Source organism: Colius striatus, chromosome 4, assembly GCF_028858725.1.
Source record: "Colius striatus isolate bColStr4 chromosome 4, bColStr4.1.hap1, whole genome shotgun sequence".
Taxonomy (NCBI): domain Eukaryota; kingdom Metazoa; phylum Chordata; class Aves; order Coliiformes; family Coliidae; genus Colius; species Colius striatus.
In genome coordinates this window covers 23,011,798-23,032,190 of record NC_084762.1, presented here as the reverse complement: position 1 = coordinate 23,032,190, position 20,393 = coordinate 23,011,798, and the positions used below count along the sequence as shown (strand labels likewise).

Sequence of the window (20,393 nt, the reverse complement as noted above, 5' to 3'; positions counted from 1 at the left end):
AGAGCAGAGGGATCCAGAACAAGTTGTCACAGCCGACATGATATTGGGAAAAGGACAATTTGCTAACCCCCGTGCACAAGCTCGACTACATGCAGCTATTGTACAACAAACACAAACATTGGCTCGGCAGGCATTTAAGACCATCCCTGACATGGGGGTGCCAGTTTCCCCCATATATACAACCATCATATAAAAACCTGATGAACCTTTTATGATGTTCTTAGACCATTTAAGAGCAGCACTGGATTGGGTGCTAGGCATGTCAGCCGAAGTAAAAGCTGACTGCACTTTTCAATCAGTAATGCTAACCCTGATTGTAAGGAGATCCTGCAAACTCCCCTGTGGACTGTAACCTTAGTAGATGTGATAGAAGCCTGCTCCCAAGTAGGATCATCAGAGGAAAAAGCAGCACATCGGGCTGAAGCTATGGCAACGGCATTAAAACTGTTAGTTCAACAGGGCAGAGGAAACCGGAGGCCCAAGTGTTTCAATTGCGGAAAAACAGGAAATTCAATCTAGACCATTGCTATGGACAAATTGCTTGACTAGAACATCCGGATTCAATGGCAATGGCTATAAATGTGGCAAATTTGGACACAGAGACACTGAGTGCTGCTCTTGAGTGGCCAGACACGGCACACCTAAGGGAAACAGATTAATGAGTGCAAAAAGGGTGAACGCGATGACACAAAAACGCCCTTCGACACCTGCAGCTGCCTGGATCACCTCAGCTCAGCCACTACAGGAAGTGAAAGAGTGGATGTGGAAACAGCAATAGATGTAACTATTAACAGTATAGAAGTTCAAATAATCTCATCCAATGCTAATGGACCCCTGGGTCGTGGTTTAAGTGTCTGCTCTTAAGACGGTCATCGGGCCTCTCAACAAGGCATTTTCGTGCTTTCTGGTGTAATTGACACTGATTATCAAGGAAACATTGGAATTATGGTTAAAGTTTGGTAGCCACCAGTTTCTATAGCTAAAGGGACTAGAATAGCTCAATTAGTTCCTTTCATGGCTAACATTCTGCATGCATGTATTTGAGAGTGTTGAGATGGTGGTTTTGGATCCACTGGTGTACCTGAGGTAAGACTTGTAATGCCACTTTTGCAGGCAAAGCCCACTCAGACAGTTGTGTTCCAACATTCAAATGGTGAACAAATGGTTGGGTACAATGCGTTACTGGATATGAGAGCAGACGTAACCATTGTTCTGTTATTCTGTTGAACAGAAAGCTGGCCTTTAGAGAGTTTAGAGCCCCCTGTTGTTGGAGTAGGAGGCATACAGATGACAAAAATTAGTAGAGACCTAATTTTGGTGTGCACACAAGGTGAAGAAAATAGGTGTGTACAAATTAGACCCTATGTAATGAATACTTCAGTCTGGCTTTTAGGTAGAGACACCTTAAGCCAAATGGGCTATTGTTTGTCAAATGAAAATTTTTAGTGGTGGCTACTGATGGGCAACCAATCCTGAAGTTAACTTGGCTTACAGATAAACCAGTTTGGATTGATCAATGGCTGCTAAGTAAATAAAAGCTTGCCCAGATACATGAATTAGTAAATGAACTACTAGAAAAAAGACATATTAAGCCATCTACTAGTCCCTGGAACACACCAATTTTTACTATTCCTAAAAAAATCAAGGACATGCCGGTTATTATATGTATTAAGAGCTGTTAATGCAGTGATGGGTGCCTTACAACCAGGATTACCCTCTCCTGCTATGGTTCTGAAAGATTGGCCTTTATTAATAATCTATCTGAAAGGTTGTTTCTTTACGATCCCTTTACATGAGAAAGATGGTGACAAATTTGCTTTCACAGCACTGTCTATTAACAACCAGGAACCTGCAAAACAGTACCAATGGGTAGTTTTACCTCAGGGAATGAAAAATTCTCCAACTGTTTGTCAAACATATGTTGCCTGGCACCATTGCGCAAAAAATGTCCTCATGTTTTATTCTGTCATTATATGGATGATTTCCTAATTGCAGGAAAGGACTTAGATCAACATCAGATACCAGAAGTGAAGCAACAGTTGAGCATCTTAGGGTTAGCAATCGTGCTGGAAAAAATACAGATGCATGCTGCTTGGAAATATTTAGGCAATATTATTACCAATGCACACATTTATCCTTAGAAAGTGAAAATTAAAACAGACATTGCAATTAATACAAATTGCTAATTTGACAGACGTGCAAAAGCTAATAGTTGACATCCAATGGATACAAACCATGAGTAGTATTATGAATGAGGATCTTGTGCCACTTATGCTTTTGTTAAAAGGATCAGTAGAGGCTGACAGTGTGTGAAAACTGTCTCAGGAGCAAAAACAAGCTATAGACAAAATAGTCAATAATTACAGTCATCGATATGATCCTGACATGTCTATTAACATTGCTGTGCTAAGTCAAAATCAACCTCTAATGTCAGTCTTGATGCAATGGGATTCAGTAGCAAAAGACCCATGGAAGATTCTGGAATGGATATTTTTACCATATGATTTGCAAAAAATAACAACTAGAATAGAGGCAATTGCAAAAATAATAGTTAAAGCCAGAAAACATCTGCTGGAAATAGCAGGAATTGAGGCAGACATAATTTTCATTCCTCTAGCAGATGAATTTTTGAACTGGGCATTGCAACAGTCTGATGAATTACAGTGGGCCTTGTCATACCCTGGGGACTATAAATAATCATTATCCGGCCCATAAATTGTTTTCCATTAAATTTCAGATGGAAAACCAGCCAATGAGATCAACAGTACCTGTTAAAGGCCTAACTGTATTAACTGATGCAAGTAAGATACAAGCCAAAGCAGGAGTGGTTTGGTAGGAAAATGGAAAATGGCAAAATTTAACTGTTCAGTCCCCAGGCAGCTCAGTTCAACTGCTGGAGCTAGTGGCTGTGGTTAGAACTTTTGAGAAATGGCCAGACATCCCATTAAATATAATCTCTGAGTCACTATATGTGGTTGGTGACGTCACTCAATTAGAGCGAGCATTACTGAAGGAAATTTCTAATCAGAATCTTTATAACTTGTTTGTACAGCTCTGGCATTGGATAAATGAACATCAAACTGCCTATTATATTGGACATATTCAAAGTCATTGAGATTTAAAAGATGAGTTATCGAAAGGCAACTAAATTGTTGATAAGATAGTTGCAGCACCTTTATTGGTACCTATGTGGCTGATGATAAATTTTCTCTAGCCTGCAGATCACATGATTTTCTTCATCAAGGTGTGAAAATGGCGATGAAGCAATTCGACCTAGTCAGATGCTCAAAGTATCATTTCTACATACCCTGCATGCCAAAATCAAATTGGTCTAGGAGTAGGACTCAATCCCAGGGGTCTGGCACGATTAGGAATGTGGCAATCTGTTGTCACAGTCTATGCTCCCTTTGGATGCTTTAAATAACTACATGTAACCATTGATACCTTTTCAGCAATGTATGGGCCACAGCTTTAATGAGTGACAGGGCTCAATATGTTGTAAGACATTGGAGGAGTTTCACAGTCCTCAACGTTCCACAAGAGAGAAAAACTGATAATGGTTCTGGATATATAGCCAGTAGAACATGAAAGTTTCTGAATTTGTGGGGTATCAAACATACGACTGGAATCCCAGGTAACTGCTAGACAAGCCATTATTGAATGTAAACATCAAACTGTAAAGGGGCTGCTGGAAAAACAAAAAACAGGTGAAGATGGGGTGAGCCCTCAGGATAGATTAATGAAGGCCATTTATACGATGAATCATTGTAAGAATTGTGGAAAACTGAAATGAACCACCGGCATTAACACATTTTGCTCTGATGAGTCAAGATCTGGATTTTACTAATAAACCTGAAGTATGGTATAAGAACCCCACTACTGGAGAAAGGCAAGGACCTGCGAATGTGTTAATGTGGGGAAGAGGTTATGCTTGTGTCAGTACAGATCAAGGTCCTCGGTGGATTCCGGAAAAGTGGATCAAGCCAACTGAAAGGACTGCATGACTGCAAGAGCGGTGGAAAAAACAACCCTGGGGAAAATGCCAATCTCTTGCCCCATCAAATGTAAAACCTGTCAGCTGTGGTGCCACACATTTTGTTGCAAATTCTTCCAGCAATCAGTATCTCATCAGGAGAAGTGAAGAACTTAACAAAACTGTCAATGGAAACATGGAAGCAAAAATGTTATGTTCAACAGCCTAATAATGCCTACAGATAAGCATGCTAAGAAGAATTCGAAACTGTAATTTGGAAACAGAAACATCAGTTGAAGCACAGAGAACTCATCCTTTCTTGCCACTATGAGTCCCTTCTGGCAACACATATCAGATTATGTTTATTTTGAATTTATAAAAATGGATTTTTGTGTTATGTTGTTCAGCGATGTAGCTGTTATTGATCTTTTGTTGTAAGCTGCTGGCCATGGGTGAAAATAGTTATGTTTTCTTTCTTTATGTACCACTGATTTTGAAATGTATTGCTGAAAGCTGGCTGGTCCAAAAAGAAAAAGTGTGGAATCGTGGAGAAAGAATATGATTTGGACCAGCCAGATACTTCCTTAGCTTGAATAAAGGTGGCAGGAACAAGTTGATGCAGCTGGCAAGCTGCTTCCAATTATTAGGAGCAAGTGCTGTGTGTTAATCACTTGAGCCCTGTGTGATCACATGGGCAGAAGCAGAATATATAAGGAAGTAGCTTGCAAACAAAGGTTGGCTTTGAGTCAGCCTTGCTGGTTGTGCTATGTTGCCTGTGTGTGTCTGCTTCTTTCAATCCTTGCATTACCATCACTTGCATCATCATAACATCTTTCTCCCTATATCTTTCCTCAAATCCTTTTTCTTATGGAACCTCTTATATTTGAATAATTTTATAAACTGTTTAAGTCTCGTCTTTGAGAAGTCAGAGTTTTTGACAATAGGTTGAGTCTACCAGTAGGTTAGCAGTATTATCCAGTTCAGATTGTTTAAAGCATTTTTTAGGCAACTCTCCCTAGTTCTAGCAAATGACTGGCCACTGTAGTGTTGCCTAACAGTTTCTTAAATGGTGTTTATTGTCACCATTCTTGAGTAAGAAGGTAGGTTCAAAGAAAGAGAAACAGAGACAACAAGCTAGGCTTTGCATCATTTAGGCCTGAGAGACTGTATCTGATATACTATGTGGTATGCATTGTAGGTCTGATACCTATGGTTGAATCCTGCCTGACTGGCATGTTTGCATGATATCTGGGAGCATATTATTCTTTCAAAATTAACATTTCCCTTGGAAGGAAATACAGTCATGTGGGGAAGGAGGGAGCTGCAGTGTGCTCTACCAGGAGCAATGGCTTTGTCTTCTTGGGTAGGGCATGGAGGTTCTGAATGCACACATTTTCCACTCAGTAGGTGACTTTCACATGGGTGTACATTGTACCTGCCCAGAAGCTGTTTTTCAGGTGGGCTGCTTGAGCTCTACCTTCAGAGTTCATATTGTAAACTGAGAAGTCACTTTCAGAAGTAGGTAATATGGCTTTCCTTCAGTAGAAGAGAACACAGCAAGGGGGAAAAAAACCCCTGTGTTTTGGAACATTCATGATATTGCAGAAAAAGATGAAAGACAAGGGGAAAAAAGGTGATATTTTAAATTCTTTTTTTAAAGTAAATAAATGAAGTAAAAGGCAAATTTGTGAAGAAGAGACTTTTAATAATTTTTAATTTTTATGCCTTAGCATTCTCAGTAAAAAAGCTACAGATTCTAGCATGAAATGCTCCTGACTTTCACCTAAAAAGTTAATTTCTGGCCTTGATGAATACAGACAGAAGAGCTAGGACAAAATAGTATAATCTGCATGGGAGTAAATCATAAATCAGGGGGAAAATAAATGGTATTTTTTCTGTCTGAAGCAAAGCCAATCTGACAATTTTGTTTGTTTGGGTTTTTTTTGTTGCTCCTGTTTTTTTGGGAAGCAGTACAGCAAGAAGAGATAAAAGACTATCTTTGGTTTTGTAGCAGAAAGATTTGTGTGAACAGTACTGAGCATGATAGTGCAAAGATACTTCAAAAATGTGCATGGGAAAGGACAGTTTGGCAATTAATCAAGATGTGCAAAAAGATAAGAAAAAACACTTACCCAACCCCTCCCCCCCAACAATTGGGACTATTTTCCCTTCTCAATCAAATTTCATCCTTTTCCAGGGTCTTTTACTGAAAGGACAGACTTTCTAAGCATACTCGTACTGCAACACAAGGAAAATTGTTAGTTGCATGGGTGAAAGGCCCCATTTAATTCCCTGCCCTGTAAACGAGCCACCATGCTATGCCTTGCATTATTCATACTTTTCCCACTTTTCATAAAACAGTACAAAACATAAAACATTGCATCAAAATAAGGAGATGGTGGCATGCAGTATATTTAACCAAACTCCACATTAGTTAGTGATTTGTCTGTAGTTCACAAGTAAATCAGCATGCAGTTTTTCTTGATTGCCATAAACTGTAGGTAAGACATCACAGGAGTGGAAGTAAGAGCAATATTTGCATTGGAATTAATTTGTTCTTGGCAGAGATGAGTGGAGAGCTTGCTGGCAGAATGAGTAACTCTGAATGCTGCGTGTTAGTTCCATTTCTTGGAAGACATATATGGAAAACAGCAATCCGAAAATGAAGCATCAGTAGAATTTTGCATCTCATTAGCACTCTTTTTTGATGAAAGTTACTGTAACATTTCATTAACATGTGCATCATAAGTTAAAATTGCTGTTACAGAAGAGCATTTGTACTGGAAGCATATTTTAGTATAGGACTACCGCAGTAGTAGATAATCTAAGAAAGGATTTCATCAGTCTTCCACAACTTGATTCTTGTCCCATATCAGTGACAGCAGGCAGCTGCACTAGCATCAGTAATGCAAGCATTCAGGGTGACTGTGTAAATAAGGAAAAGAATCAGATAATCCAGAGGATCCTCTTCATTTCAGTGAGCACCGTGTCTTCTTTCAACAGCACAGACACACTGTAATAGTCTTATTGCCCTCACAAGGGTGTTTTGCTGAAATTCACTAGCTTTTCTTAGGTATGTTTGCATGGGGATGTGCTGTGGAGGAGGACTGAGGACTCGGGAAGAGAAGTTTTGTACTGCTGCTGCAGAAACCTGATTATGCCAAATTGGCAGCACTTCGGAAGCTGCTGCTCTATTTTCCCCTGAGGAATGAAAATTATTGAATTCCAGGCAAAGTGATAACCCTCAAGACATTTTTGCCCCTCTTCTCTTTACTCCTCTGTTCACTCTTCAAGGTCATTTATCCCTCCAGGCATCTTGTCTTACAGTTGTATGGAGAAGTGGAGTTTTTTTTGCACAACTCCAACCATAGGTTTTAATAGTGCCTCTGCATTATTTAGAATTGCTAGCTTTTTTGAACAGAGAAGTGTGTCAGAAAGAAGACAAAACCGACGAGGTATGCTGTAGCAGCTTCTTTATGTTACTGTCTGCATTTTTGTCTGGGAACAACCGGTAAATAGGGTCCTAGAGAAAGACAAGGTGTTTGGACTTTGTTAAGCAGAAAAACCAGACCAAATGTTTGACTGCTAGGACACTATAATACCTGTCTTAAATAAGCCTTTGAAGATTTAAATTACTGTGAAACAGTTTGGAACAAGAAAGAAACGGTATTATGTTACTGTGTTCAGTTCTAGGCCCCTTACTGCAAGAAAGACACCTAAGTGCTGGATTATGTCCAGAGATGGGCAACAAAGCTGATAAAGGGTCTTGAGAACAAGTCCAATGATGAGCAGTTGAGGGAGCTGAGGTTTAGTCTGGAGGAGACTGAGGGGAAGATATGATTGCTCTCTGCAACTACCTGAAAGGAGGTTGTAGTGACATTGGGGTTGGTCTTGCAAGTGACGAATGACAAGAGGAAATGGCCTCAAGTTATGCAAGGGGAGATTTAGGTATGATAATAGGAAGATCATAGAGTCATTTTTCACTGAGAGGGTGGTTAAACCCTGGACTGCCTTGGAGAGGCAGTGGAACTACCATCCCTTGGAGATATTTAAAACCTCTGTAGCTGAGGTGCTGAGGAATGTGGTTTAGTGGTGGTCTTGGCAGTATTAGTTTAGTGGTTAGACTGGATCTTTAAGGTCTTTTCCAAACAAATGATTCTATGATTCCATGTGCTGCTCGTAACTAATATTACCATGATGTTACATTTCTCAGGAAGTACTTTTAATTGTGCCAAATGACCTAGCAGTCTGAGGACAGTGTCTTTGTTTATGCTTGGTTCACAAATCTAAAAATAAAAGAATGAATGCCAAAAAGTTTGAGGAAGTTTTATGAGCAAGAACCTTGAAGGTCAGTAATACTGTTACAAAGGAATTTTAGCTACCTTTCCAACATTATTCTCTTACATTAATTCTTCACTTATGAAAGCGATTTTTGTTCAATATTTCAAGGGTTGAAGTGAAAATTCACTGATTAAAGTGCAAATCTTACAAGAGTTGGAAGGTCCTATAAAAATTTAGATTTCACAGAGGAAAATTAAAAGAAAAAAACATTTAATAAAATCAGAATCTATGTTGAGGCTTTTGCTTGAAGTACAGGCTAGCATTTCAAGAGAATATTATTATTGAGTGGAGATGTAGGTCCAGATTTAAAGGTGGTAGTTTAAATCAAAAAGCTATTTACGATGCCCATTAAAAATAATGACCACTGATTTATACTTTTAATAAAAGGAAAATAAATAACACGTCAATTGATGGCTAAGGGAGCAGCCTTAAATCTGAGATCTTTTTTGGAAGTACATGAATTATTATTTTTCCATAATCTCCCTAGAGGATGGAATTAATGACACATTTGGAGGTGTAAAGTGTTCTTTTTCTAAGGTCAGTAGACTTACTTGTTTTTCTTAAAGAAGTATTTAAAGCAGCAGCTTTTAGTTTCTCCAAGGGAAGCCTTGAAAAGAGCAATGCCATTAAAAAAAAACCAGTTTTAAATACTTTTCTTAGTTTATTATTGATGAGGTCAAACAGACTTAGTTTTATAAACAGTGGAATTTTTATTTGGAATCTCATTTCCTTATTTACTAGAGATCAAAAGGAAAACTTGAAAGACAATTTGACTTTTGCTTTTTTTAATAACTTGTTTCAGAGTTTCTGGACAAAAGAGGTCACATCTATAGAGTATTTCACCTTGAAAAGTCAAACAAATTTAAGTTTGTTTGTACAGTGTTAGTGGGCACTTGTAACTACTGAGCAGTGTAACTGTTGCCACTGTGGAGTGTATTCTCAGCTTTGCTTTGCTTGGTTGAGCAAAACTTAGCTTAGCTTAGCTTTAACTTACTTAGCTTAGCTTTACTTTGTATTTTTGTAACATAGGCACCGTCTTAGTTGTATATATTTCTGCTCTGCACAACCTGCAGTGTGGGCTGTCTGAGACTGTATTCCTCATCCAGGAGAGAGACTTGCTCACAGGATCCAGCAGGAGGAGCTTTGTGTTACAAATCAGAAACAAAAGGGTCCCAAGCTCAGGAGCCTCAAGTGGAGCTCAGTCTGGGTGCCAGACTTCTGCCTCCCCAGCGGTTGCTCATGTTTCAGAGACCTGTATTTCAGAAAAGCTTAAAACTCAAAAGTGAAGAAGTGGAATGTTCAAAATACTGTTTTTATTTTTTTAAAAAATTCTTCCAAGTAGCAGTATGAATAAGTAGTGGCATTTGTTGCCTTTTTCTAGCTTTGTACTTATCACTTTGGTTTCCATTTCTGGCATTAGTAGAAGGCTTTATGTCCTATTTAGATTTCTTTTCCACTCTGCTTGTGCATGCAGAAGTATCTATGTTGCAGCATATTTTAAAGATTGGGCATTTTTAATGTGATAATTCATCTGCCTAGTCCTGACAGCTGTATAGTGTTGATAGGTTTGTGGGGGAAAGTGCTTGAGGACTTTACACTGGCTTACTTAGAAATACATTCAAGCCTTTTTACTGCTGCCAGTCAATCAAAACCATTAATTCTCCTCCTAAACCGAACAATGACTGAAAGAAATGAAGAATTGATGTCATCACAAAGGAGAGGTAGCACCTGGGAAGAGGGAGACCTGGCTCTTTGGAGACCTGCAATTTTTAATTATTTTTCATGGCATTAGCAGGCACCTGGGAGTAGAGGGAAGTACACTTGGGAACAGAGTAGTGCTGTAACACTGAACATCATATTTGTTCATACTGTTACACTGAAAATGGCAGAGGCATTTTCTTTATACGTATCCAGACTAAAAATAGTTATTTAGTACCCATAGAAAAGGAATATCCCTAGTTTTTATTGCCACTCAGAACCTTTGTCTAACCCTATCAGAATCTAATGTATTCAACATCTGAATTGTGACAGATATGGATAACTTAGGTAGCTGCATAAGAGCTATAAAATCTATCAGTTTTCTTTTGAAAACTTCCACTTGTGGTAGTATATGCAGTGCTGTCAAATATCTTTAAGGCATTTTTTCTGCAAAGCATGTGGAATATTGCAAGACAGATGAAATCATTCAACATTATTAGTTATCTTGAGTAATGCAGAGGTTACCTTGACCAAGATGGAACACTAGAAGCATTTACAGCTCTGTGGGCTGCCTATCAAGCTTTACATTAGAAATGGTACTGATGCTTCTCAGTCTCTTGACAGATCATCAGTGATTCTTTTGATTAGGTGAAACTTCAATGTTTGCTTCAGCAAGTGTTTCCAAACTGGAATGGGAAGAAGTGTGAGGAGAGAAGATAGAAAATAATAAATACTGAAAAATAAGTACTGAAAATAATAAATTCAGCAGAAACTGATGTACTGTTTCATTTATTCTCATGCCTAATCCTAAATATGTGAATAAGTGTGTGGGACTAAGGTAAAAGTATGGCAGAAATGTAATTGGTTTAAGAAAAAAATGACACACTATGTTACAAAAGAAAAGCATAATTGAAAAAACTGGAGTTTAGCTAAGGCCTGCTGTGATTTCTCATTCATTGTAAATATATATTATTTTCTCTCATCTAATAACTTTTAAATTAAAATGTTTTTACTGCTATTACTCTATTTGCATTCTGAAATTTTGGGGAGTTGTGCCTCTCCTAGCTTCAATTTTACTTTATTTATGATTTCTCCAAGATTTTTATTAGCTATTGCCCGGCTACTGTAATGAGTTAAGTGAGCATACTAAAATACGCAAAGTCAGTGACATTTTAAAAGTGAACAAATTTAGAAATTTTACTTTGACTACCTGAGTCTGAATTTGTTCCTCATTTATCAAACTTAAGTCTGGTCTCCTACTATTACATTAAAAAAGTATCTCCTCTGCCACCAACTTAGTCTAATCAAGTGAGAACACAATTAAGCCTGCACTTTATTCCTCCCCAACAAAATTTTCTGGCCTGTTGTTTGTGTAAAAGTAAATAATGAATTAAAAAGTATTATTACTTGGTAAGCTATGAGAAGTACTGTATCTAACATGTATTACTATAATTTTGAGATGTCAAGCTTGTGAAACATCTTGACTATAAATTTGCAAAGTTTTTTCATGAGATTTTCCTGTGTGAGGATGGAAAGGGAACTCCGAACTCTTGCAGTCTAAAAGCTTCCTAGTCATATTTAATCCCACCTGCTTTAAATTGTATTCTTTTTTTCACTATTATGTGGTATGGAAACATTTGTCAAAGTGTGGCAGCAACAGAAGAATGATTCCTTTTTCTTTCCCTTTCCGTGGGATGTGTGCTGTGATAAAAGTCAAATTACTCTGGGTTGGTTTTTTTTTTTAGATTATCAAATCTAAAAGATATACTGATAAAGATATAGTGATTCTGGAATAATAGTTTTTGTATGGTTACAGAAAAAAAAATCTCATGTTAGTGACACTTAAAAGGAGGAAGGAAATAGCTGAGAAGTACGTAGTTTCTATAATTACACATGACAACTGAAATCTGACTTATTGCATTAACATTGATGGGAGTGAAAGGAATCAGCAAATGTAATTCTTTAGGCCATGAATGTCCAGGCTGTAATTGAAGAGAAAATCCTTACACGTATATGTAGTAATACCACTGGACATTGTACTGTTAGGCTTTGGTGCCAGGGATTGGGAAGGTTTTCCTTAGTCTAAGAATTTGTGTGTTGGGATATAGTAGAAAGCATCATCTCACATGAAGATGTAAATCAAAATGTCCTGATTTACATGGCTTTTATACCACTAAAAATGTCTCAGGAATAAAAGTTATAGTGTCTGTGTTAAAAGGCAAATTACAACTGGAGTAAAGATAATTTCACTTAGGTGAGAGGATACATAAATTATCTTTTTATTCAACTTCAGTACAGTGATGACAAATATTGCCAGCCTTACAAATGTAATTAGCTCTGTCTTGTGAGAGCTGTTTTTTAGAGAAACAATGATTGTAAAAGGTAGCACTGAAAACCCTACATTTTATAGTGGTCTGTTGTTAAGTTTTAATCCTGTCATCTTTAATTCATTCACTTTTTCAATTTGTAGCTGTCTCTAAAATATTCCTTTAGGAAGCAGCTGTTTTCAGAGGTGGACCAAGTGCAGAATAATACCGAGGTTTGTCCATTAGTACCTCAAAGTGTAGAAAATTGTATCTCATAGCTGTGATGTTCTGTTTCAGATTTCTTCTGTCATGTTGGTGAAATAATTGCTGTGTTTGTAAGGTGTGTAATTAGATGTTGTAATGGGATTTCAGAATAGGAGTGTAAGTATGGGAGCACTGAAGTCTTGTGATGCTTATCTCCAATTGCCTTCTTGCTGAGTACTGACATACCTCTTTCAGATGGTGTTAGGGTGCATTGGCACACACTGTCTTATTTCAAGCACTGAGGATAATGATATTTATCTAAGCTGGTTATCTAAGCACCTCAGAGCTTCCTGATTGCTAAATCACATTCCTGAGGTAGCTATGTTGCACCTTGAAATAGTCGCATTTGTAAAATTTAGAGATACCTAAATATAAACAGGTTTGACAATCCAATGTATTAGAATTAGTTGTTCTGTGTCACCCACTTGGCATCTTTGCAGCTATTTTACTTTCATTGACATCTTTAGCATGAATGAAAAAATAATTTGATAATTTGGTGTCATCAGTGAACTTGCTGAGGGTACATTCTGTCCCCTCATCCATGTCGTTGATGAAGCTGTTGAACAAGACTGGCCCCAGAATCGATCCCTGTGGAACTCCACTGGCCAGAGACCTCCAACTCGATTCTGTGCCATTGATCACCACCCTCTGAGTTCTGTTATTCAGCCAGCTCTCAATCCACCTCACTGTCCACTCATCCAAGCCACACTGCCTGAGCTTTCTGATGAGGATGTTATGGGAGACAGTGTCAAAAGCCTTGCTGAAGGGAAGGTAGATGACATCTGCTGCTCTCCCCTCATCTAGCCAGGCAGTTATGCCCCCATAGAAGGCTATCAGGTTGGTCAAACAGGATTTCCCCTTGATGAATCCATTGTTGACTCCCCCTGATAACCATCTTTTCTTTCATATGTTCAGCGATAACATTCAGGATGAGTTGTTCCATCACTTTTCCAGGGATGGAGTTGAGGCTGACCGGCCTGTAGTTTCCTGAGTTGTCCTTCCTTCCCTTTTTGAAGACTGGAGTGACATTGGCCTTTCTCCAGTCCTCAGATACCTGCCTGTCCTCCATGATTCTTTGAAAATGATGGAGAGAGGCTTAGCAATCACATCAGCCAGCTCCCTCAGCACTCTAGGATGCATCCCATCAGGACCCATAGACTTATGAGCCTTTAGCTTGACCAACAAGTCTTTAACCTCTTCCTTTTTCACCCAGGGCAAGTCCTCTGCTGTCCTGGCCATCCTGTTACCCTTGCTGGACTGGATTTCCCGAGGGCTGGCCTTGGCTGCAAAGACTGAAGCAAAGAAGGCATTCAGTACTTCAGCCTTCTCTGCATCCTTTGTCAGCAGAGCACCCTCTGTGTTTAGCAGCGGGCCCACATTACCCCTCACCATCCTTCTGCTGTTGATCTACTTGAAAAATGCCTTATTACTGTCCTTAACTTCCCTGGCAAAATTTAATTCTAGAAGGGCTCTAGCCTTCCTAGTTGCACCCCTGCATGCCCTGGCAATGTTCCTATACTCTTCCCAAGAAGCCAGGCCCTGTTTCCACCTCTCAGCTTTCTGCCTGAGTTGTCTCAGCAGATTCTTACTCATCCATGGAGGCCTCCTACCACCTCCTTTCTTGTGCATTGGTACACACTGATCCTGGGCTTACAGGAAGTGGTTCTTGAAGATTGACCAGCCCTCATGGGCACTTCTGTCCTCAGCTTAGTCCTGCTTTGTGTCCTGCCTCTTCCACACAGGATCTTGAACTCCACCCTCTCATGATCACTGCAGCCAAGGTTGCTTCCAACCTTCACATCCCCAACCAGGCCTTCCTTATTTGTCAGTACTAGGTCCAGCAACACACCCCTCCTTGTTGGTTTCTCGATAACCTGTGACAGGAAGTTGTCATTAACAATCTGTAGAAACCTCCTGGACTGCGTGTGCTTGGCTGTGTGTGGTTGAAGTCCCCCATGAGGATCAGTCCCTCATGAGGACCAGGGACTGTGATCATGAGGACCAGGGACTGTGATCATGAGGCAGCTCTCAGCTGTTCGTAGGAGGCCTCATCCACTTTCTCGTCCTGATCAGGTGGCCTGTAGCAAACTCCTACAACAATATCACCTGCCTTGCCCTGCCCATTCATTTTTACCCATAAGCACTCTACCTGCCCCTCATCCCCACCCAGGCACAGTTCAGTACACATTAATTGCTCTCTCACATAGAGAACAACTCCACTTCCATGCCATTGGAGCTATTAAATGCTGTGATTAAGTTTAGATTATCTTAACATGTTTTTTCCACTCTTCTGACATCATACATTTCTAGGCATGTTGTTTCTATGATAATAAAATTTTGCAAGGAGGTGTTATGTCCTATTTTGTTATTTCTTCTAAAGTAGGAATCTGTTTCTTTCCTTTCTATTAACATTATGCTGTTAACACACTCTGTACACAGTCACAATATTTCATGGCAGACATTGAGAGGCTCAATATCCTCAGCAATTTCATGTGTTTCTTCACTGGTTTACCAATGTGTAGGAAAAGACATAATTTGCAAAAAAACCCATATATTCAGGTTATCAGGTTTATATAAGTGAAGTTATCTTGCTCAGTCATTTCAGTTTACCATTTCCTTTGAAGCATATTCTGTCTTTACTTGTTAAATGATACTATTTATCTGTTCAAAGGAAATCCAAATTTACTTTGTTCAAGCTCTTCACTTATTCTATTTTTTTCCTACCGGATGTAGCCCAACCATGACTTGTTATCAGCCCTCTGGTTATTTCCCCCTCATTCTGACACTGGCCACAGCAAATGTCAGCTCACCAGGAATGTTGTCCTTTGCTGATGCTTGCATCTCTCAAGGAAAGGAGGCCTCCTCTCTAGGGAAAGTGACTACTCTTCTCTGCATACTTCTTCTTGATAGTAGATAAGACCAGAAAGAGGCATGCCCTCGTTAAATAGGAAATTGCAGGATTACTGATGCAAAGTACCCTAGGTACTTGTTGCTTTATGAAACATCTTGTGCACTTCAGTCCACACAGGTACAGTTAGTCTGCTGAGATGCACTCCAGTTTTGCTTCTCATCATGACCTCTCCCTTTCGTCACTTTCAAGCACTGCTCTTGTTGGGTTCTCCTTATAATCAAAAACAAAGAAGATTTCCGAGTGCTTTGTGATATGTTGTTAAGGATACTGTGATGATTGCAAAGTTCCTGTGGGTCATTATATCAGAGGTGTATATTTGTCAGGGCTTAGACTTCCTCAGGGTTTTGGGTGGTACTTTGCTGGACCTAGTCATGTGTTCATGCCCTGGGCTACATTAGGAAGAGTTATGCCATTAGATTGAGGGAGGTGATGCCTCCTCATTACTCAGCACTGGTGATGCCAAATCTGGAGTGCTGGGTCCATTCCAGGACTCCTCAGTACAACAGAAATACAGATTTACTAGTGTAAGTCCAATGAAGAGCCACAAAGGTGACTCAGGGAATGTAACAACTTTCATTTGCAGAAAGGCTGAGAGTTCTCTCAGGGGCGGTTCAGCCTGGAGAACAGAAGGCGTAGGGGAGATGTTATCAACATGGAGATTTGTTCTTAGGGTTTTTTTTTTTTAGGATGAGGGAAAAGTCACATGAACTATTCAAGGTATATGCACACTATGGATTCATACAATGTCATCACGATGCTTGATTCTCTATTCTTTTCATAGCAATTGCTGCCCTTTTATTTGCCTTTTCAACCATTGCTATAATTAATTTTTTTTTCAAGGAGCTGCTTGCTACTCTTGTATCTTTTTCTGAGGTTGTAGTTGCTAAAATGAAGCCTGAACTATTCAGTTAAAGTTGTTTTCCCCATGCCTGCTATTTTGCTTTTTTCTTGTTGGATTTCATCTGCTATTTTTATGTCTGAGTTGCAGTAGTGTGGAGTAGCTCTGCAACTTGTCTCATGTGTTGTTGCTTTTGAATACTCTGGAAAATATTAAAAACTCATCAAACATTGCAACATCACTATTATGCTTTTTGCAAAACACTTAGGAAGAAAATCACTAGATTCCCCAAGTGCTCCAACATAGTCCCCTCAGTATAAAAGCTGACCATTTATTTGCTTTTTTTGTCTTTTACCAATCCAGTTTGCCTCCCGTTCCCTGGAACTGCTTCGGTGTTTGAGAAGTATTGAAAATGAAAGCACATAATCCAGAACTCTTTTAAGGTGCTTGAGTGTAGTTTATTAGACTATGATTTGAAAACATCCCAATGTTAGTGTCCCTTGTGGAGAAGAAAAATGGACTGCAACTATTCTTTAGTATAATGTAAATATATTGTTTAGCTTTTCCCTTAATAAAGAACTGACATTTTTATTTGATGTTTCTGCTTTCCCTTGTTATAATTAACAGTTTTACATTCTCTTTATAGTAGTTGATCAAATTCACTGCTAGATGTCTCTCATACCTAACATGCAAAAAAATCTCCTTGAATGTAATGTATTAATCTTCTGTCCTTATATTTTCTCTGCACATGACAAGCATGCATCTTTTAACATGGACTTTCACAAATTTTCTAGCCAGATTAGGTTTTTATTCAATTTATGATTCTTTTGTAGTTGTGTATGCTGCTTCATTTTTAAGGCAACTTTGAAAATGTTTTCCAAGTATGTTCTTATTAGATCCCTTTTAAATTTGAGGCACAACTGCTTGAGTGTTTTAAAATTACCTCCTTAATAGTCAGAGTGAAATTATTTTTTATTGCTTTGGACTTCACTCAGTTTACAAGTACTTTATAATCATTTGGATCCCTTTTGATTTTCTGCTTTGAAGATGTGTTAATTGCAGTTTAATTTAGAATTGTGTGGTATTATTCTGTAGAAGATGCAGCACGGTCTTAGCCAGACTTAAGTGTGTCTAGTTTTACTTTTACAGTGACATGAGAAGACAAGGCCTTGGCTTTAATGCTGTACTCTAGTTCCTTTCTCATTGGCCTTAGATTTAAAAATAAAAAAAAAAAGAAAAATTATTAAACTAGCATTAAATAGGGTATCAATAGTCCCTTTTAGGGAAAATGTTAGCTGTGATGATCAGGAATTCTAACTACTGTTGTAGGTTTCTAGTCTTAATATTTATGGTCAAAACAGAAGAAGGAAGAATAGCAAGGATTAACAATGTTAATTTTTATGTCTAATGCTTTTCACTCTATGTCTAATGCTTTTCACTTGTCATGGAAAAAAATAAGACATAGCTTTATTATCATCTGATCCAGTTAGAGACTCAAATCACTGCAAACACATGCTGTTGTTGGGCTGTGTAGTGCTTTATGAAGTTGCTTTTCTGCTTGCAGGAACTTATCAGTGTTGTGATGGAACAAATCCGTTGTCTTGACTAATTAGACTATCCTGTGGCTGAAACAAAGGCAGTGACATACAGTGGAGAGAGGAGAATTAAGTGGGGAAGAGAATAGTAGTATAAAAATATTACAGAGTAAACCAAATTACTCCTTTTCTAAGTGTGTTCAGGGATAATCTCAAAGATGCTACAGATGAGGTTAGCTTGGTCTTCTCTTCCAGGGGAGGACCAAATGTTTCAGGAAGAGCCAAGTATTGTTATGGATCCTTGGGTCACTGACAATGGTCCTTGGGTAATTCTTTTCAGTTCTCATATCCCTCTTAGTGATCCTGTTGGTTACTGGGCATAATGATTGTGAATTGATTGAGTTCCCAGTCCTCCCAGTGGGAAGGACAATCCACAGAACTGCTACTTTTAGATTTCTGGAGGGCAGACTTTCACCTTTTGAGGGAGTTGGTTGCCAGAGTCCCTTGGGAAAGCTGGACATTCTTCAAGAAGGAACTCTTAAAGGTACAGCATCAAGCTGTCCCCGTGATCAAGAAGGTGAACAGGCAGGACAGAGGACTGTCCTGACTGAAAAGGGAGCTTTTGATGAAGCTTGGAGGGAAAAGGAGAATTTATGATCTTTGGAAGAATAAGCAGACAGCCCAAGAGGACTACAAGGACATTATGAGGTCATGTAGGGAGAAAATTAGAAGGGCCAAGGCTCAACTAGAACTTCAGCTGGCCACAGCTGTAAAAAACAATAAGAAAAATTTCTATAAATGTATCAAACAACAAAGGGAGAGCTAAAGGGAATCTTCACTCTTTAATGGATGAAGGGGGAAACTTAATGACCAAGGATGATCAAAAGGCTGAGGTACTTAATGCTTTTTTTTGCCTCAGGCTTCAATAGTAAAACCAGCTCTTCTCTGGGCACCCTGCCCCCTGAGCTGGAAGACAGTGACAGGGGATAGAATGAAGCCCCCTTAGTCCATGGGGAAATGGTGTGTGACTTGCTGCTCTATCTTGACTCTTGAAGTCCGTGGAGCCAGATGGGATCTACCCAGGGATGTTGAGGGAGCTAGCAGAAGATGAAAGGCTGAGGGAGCTAGGGCTCTTTAGCTTGGAGAAGAGGATACTGAGGGATGACCTCATTAATGCTTACAAATATGTAAAGGGTGGGTGTCAGGAGAATGGAGCCAGGCTGTTCTTAATGATGTCCAATGATAAGACAAGGGGCAACAGGTACAGGCTAGAACATAAGAGGTTCCAAAGAAACATAAAGAAAAACTTCTTCACTGTGAGGATGACAGAGCACTGGAACGGGCTGCCCAGGTGGACTGTGGAATCTCCTTCTCTGGAGACATTGAAAACTGAGTTCCTGTGCAACTGGATCTAGGTGGACCCGCTCTGGCAGGGGGGTTGGACTAGATCATCTTTCGAGTTCCCTTCCTTTAAGATCCTGTGGAATCGGCTGCCCAAGTGGAGTCACCATCCCTGGAAATATTCAAGGGACACATTAATGAGGTTTTGAGGAATATGGTTTAGATTAGTGATGGCTTGACAGTGTGAGGTTAGTGCTTGGACTCAATCTTAAAGGTCTTTTCCAACCATAGTGGTTTTATGACACAGAAAGCAATCACACAACAAACAGTACACAAATACTTTATGTGTTATTTATTTCAAATTTGAACTTTCCTTCCTTTTCTGGAGTCTTTAATTTCGTCATTATATTAATCTTTGACTTTAGCAGCACATTTGAAGGTCCCATATTTTGAAATATCCATTTTCCCATAGTCAACTTGCTTTTATTCTATTTTACTTTGCTAATGATTATGGTTAAATTTTTCACAGGGGCTGTAATGGCTGTTTCCTGATGGTATTTAAACAGAGACTTCAGTACAAAAGGAAAGAATTATTAGTTTGAGAATTCTTCATGATCGAGAACAAAGCATGATTTACAGGGTTTTTTTTACTACCTCTGTGATAATCATTGGAAAATAGATGTTTAAATTTGGTAAATATGCATGAAGTAATAATTTATTCTGGACATAATTTTGTGTAGTAAATCACAGGGAAAGTCTTCCATGTTGGTTATATTCTTGATGTTTATGATATACCCAACATTTGAGATTGTTTTTACATGAATTTGTTGTGGTTTAGGCCCATCTAGGAACAAAGAGCCATGATCAGCCCTCAGTACCAAGGGCCCTTAAGGACAGGGAGGGCTCATTCACTACTTATGGTCCCATGCCAAACAGACAAGACTACTCAACTTGGGGAAGAAAACAAAAATTTATCACCAACCAAAACCATAACAAACAGAAAACAACACAGTGGCACGATGATGAAGAGCACAACCAGCCCTTTAAGACCACCTCCCCTCCACCCTTCCCCTCTTCCTGGGCTCAGGGTCTCGATCTCAGTGTCTTTACCTCCTTCCCTACTGCTGCAGCTCCTCTCCGCCTCCTGTATGTGTGTCTGTGGCCTGCAGGCTCTGCAGCACAGCCT

The 20,393-nt window shown here is 39.1% G+C and overlaps 1 protein-coding gene across 4 annotated transcripts in view; it reads left to right on the top strand.

Annotated features, from left to right (window-relative positions):
• The window catches only part of ADCY2 (adenylate cyclase 2), a 200,122-nt gene that overhangs the window by 41,045 nt on the left and 138,684 nt on the right, over nucleotides 1–20,393 (top strand). The window lies entirely within an intron of this gene.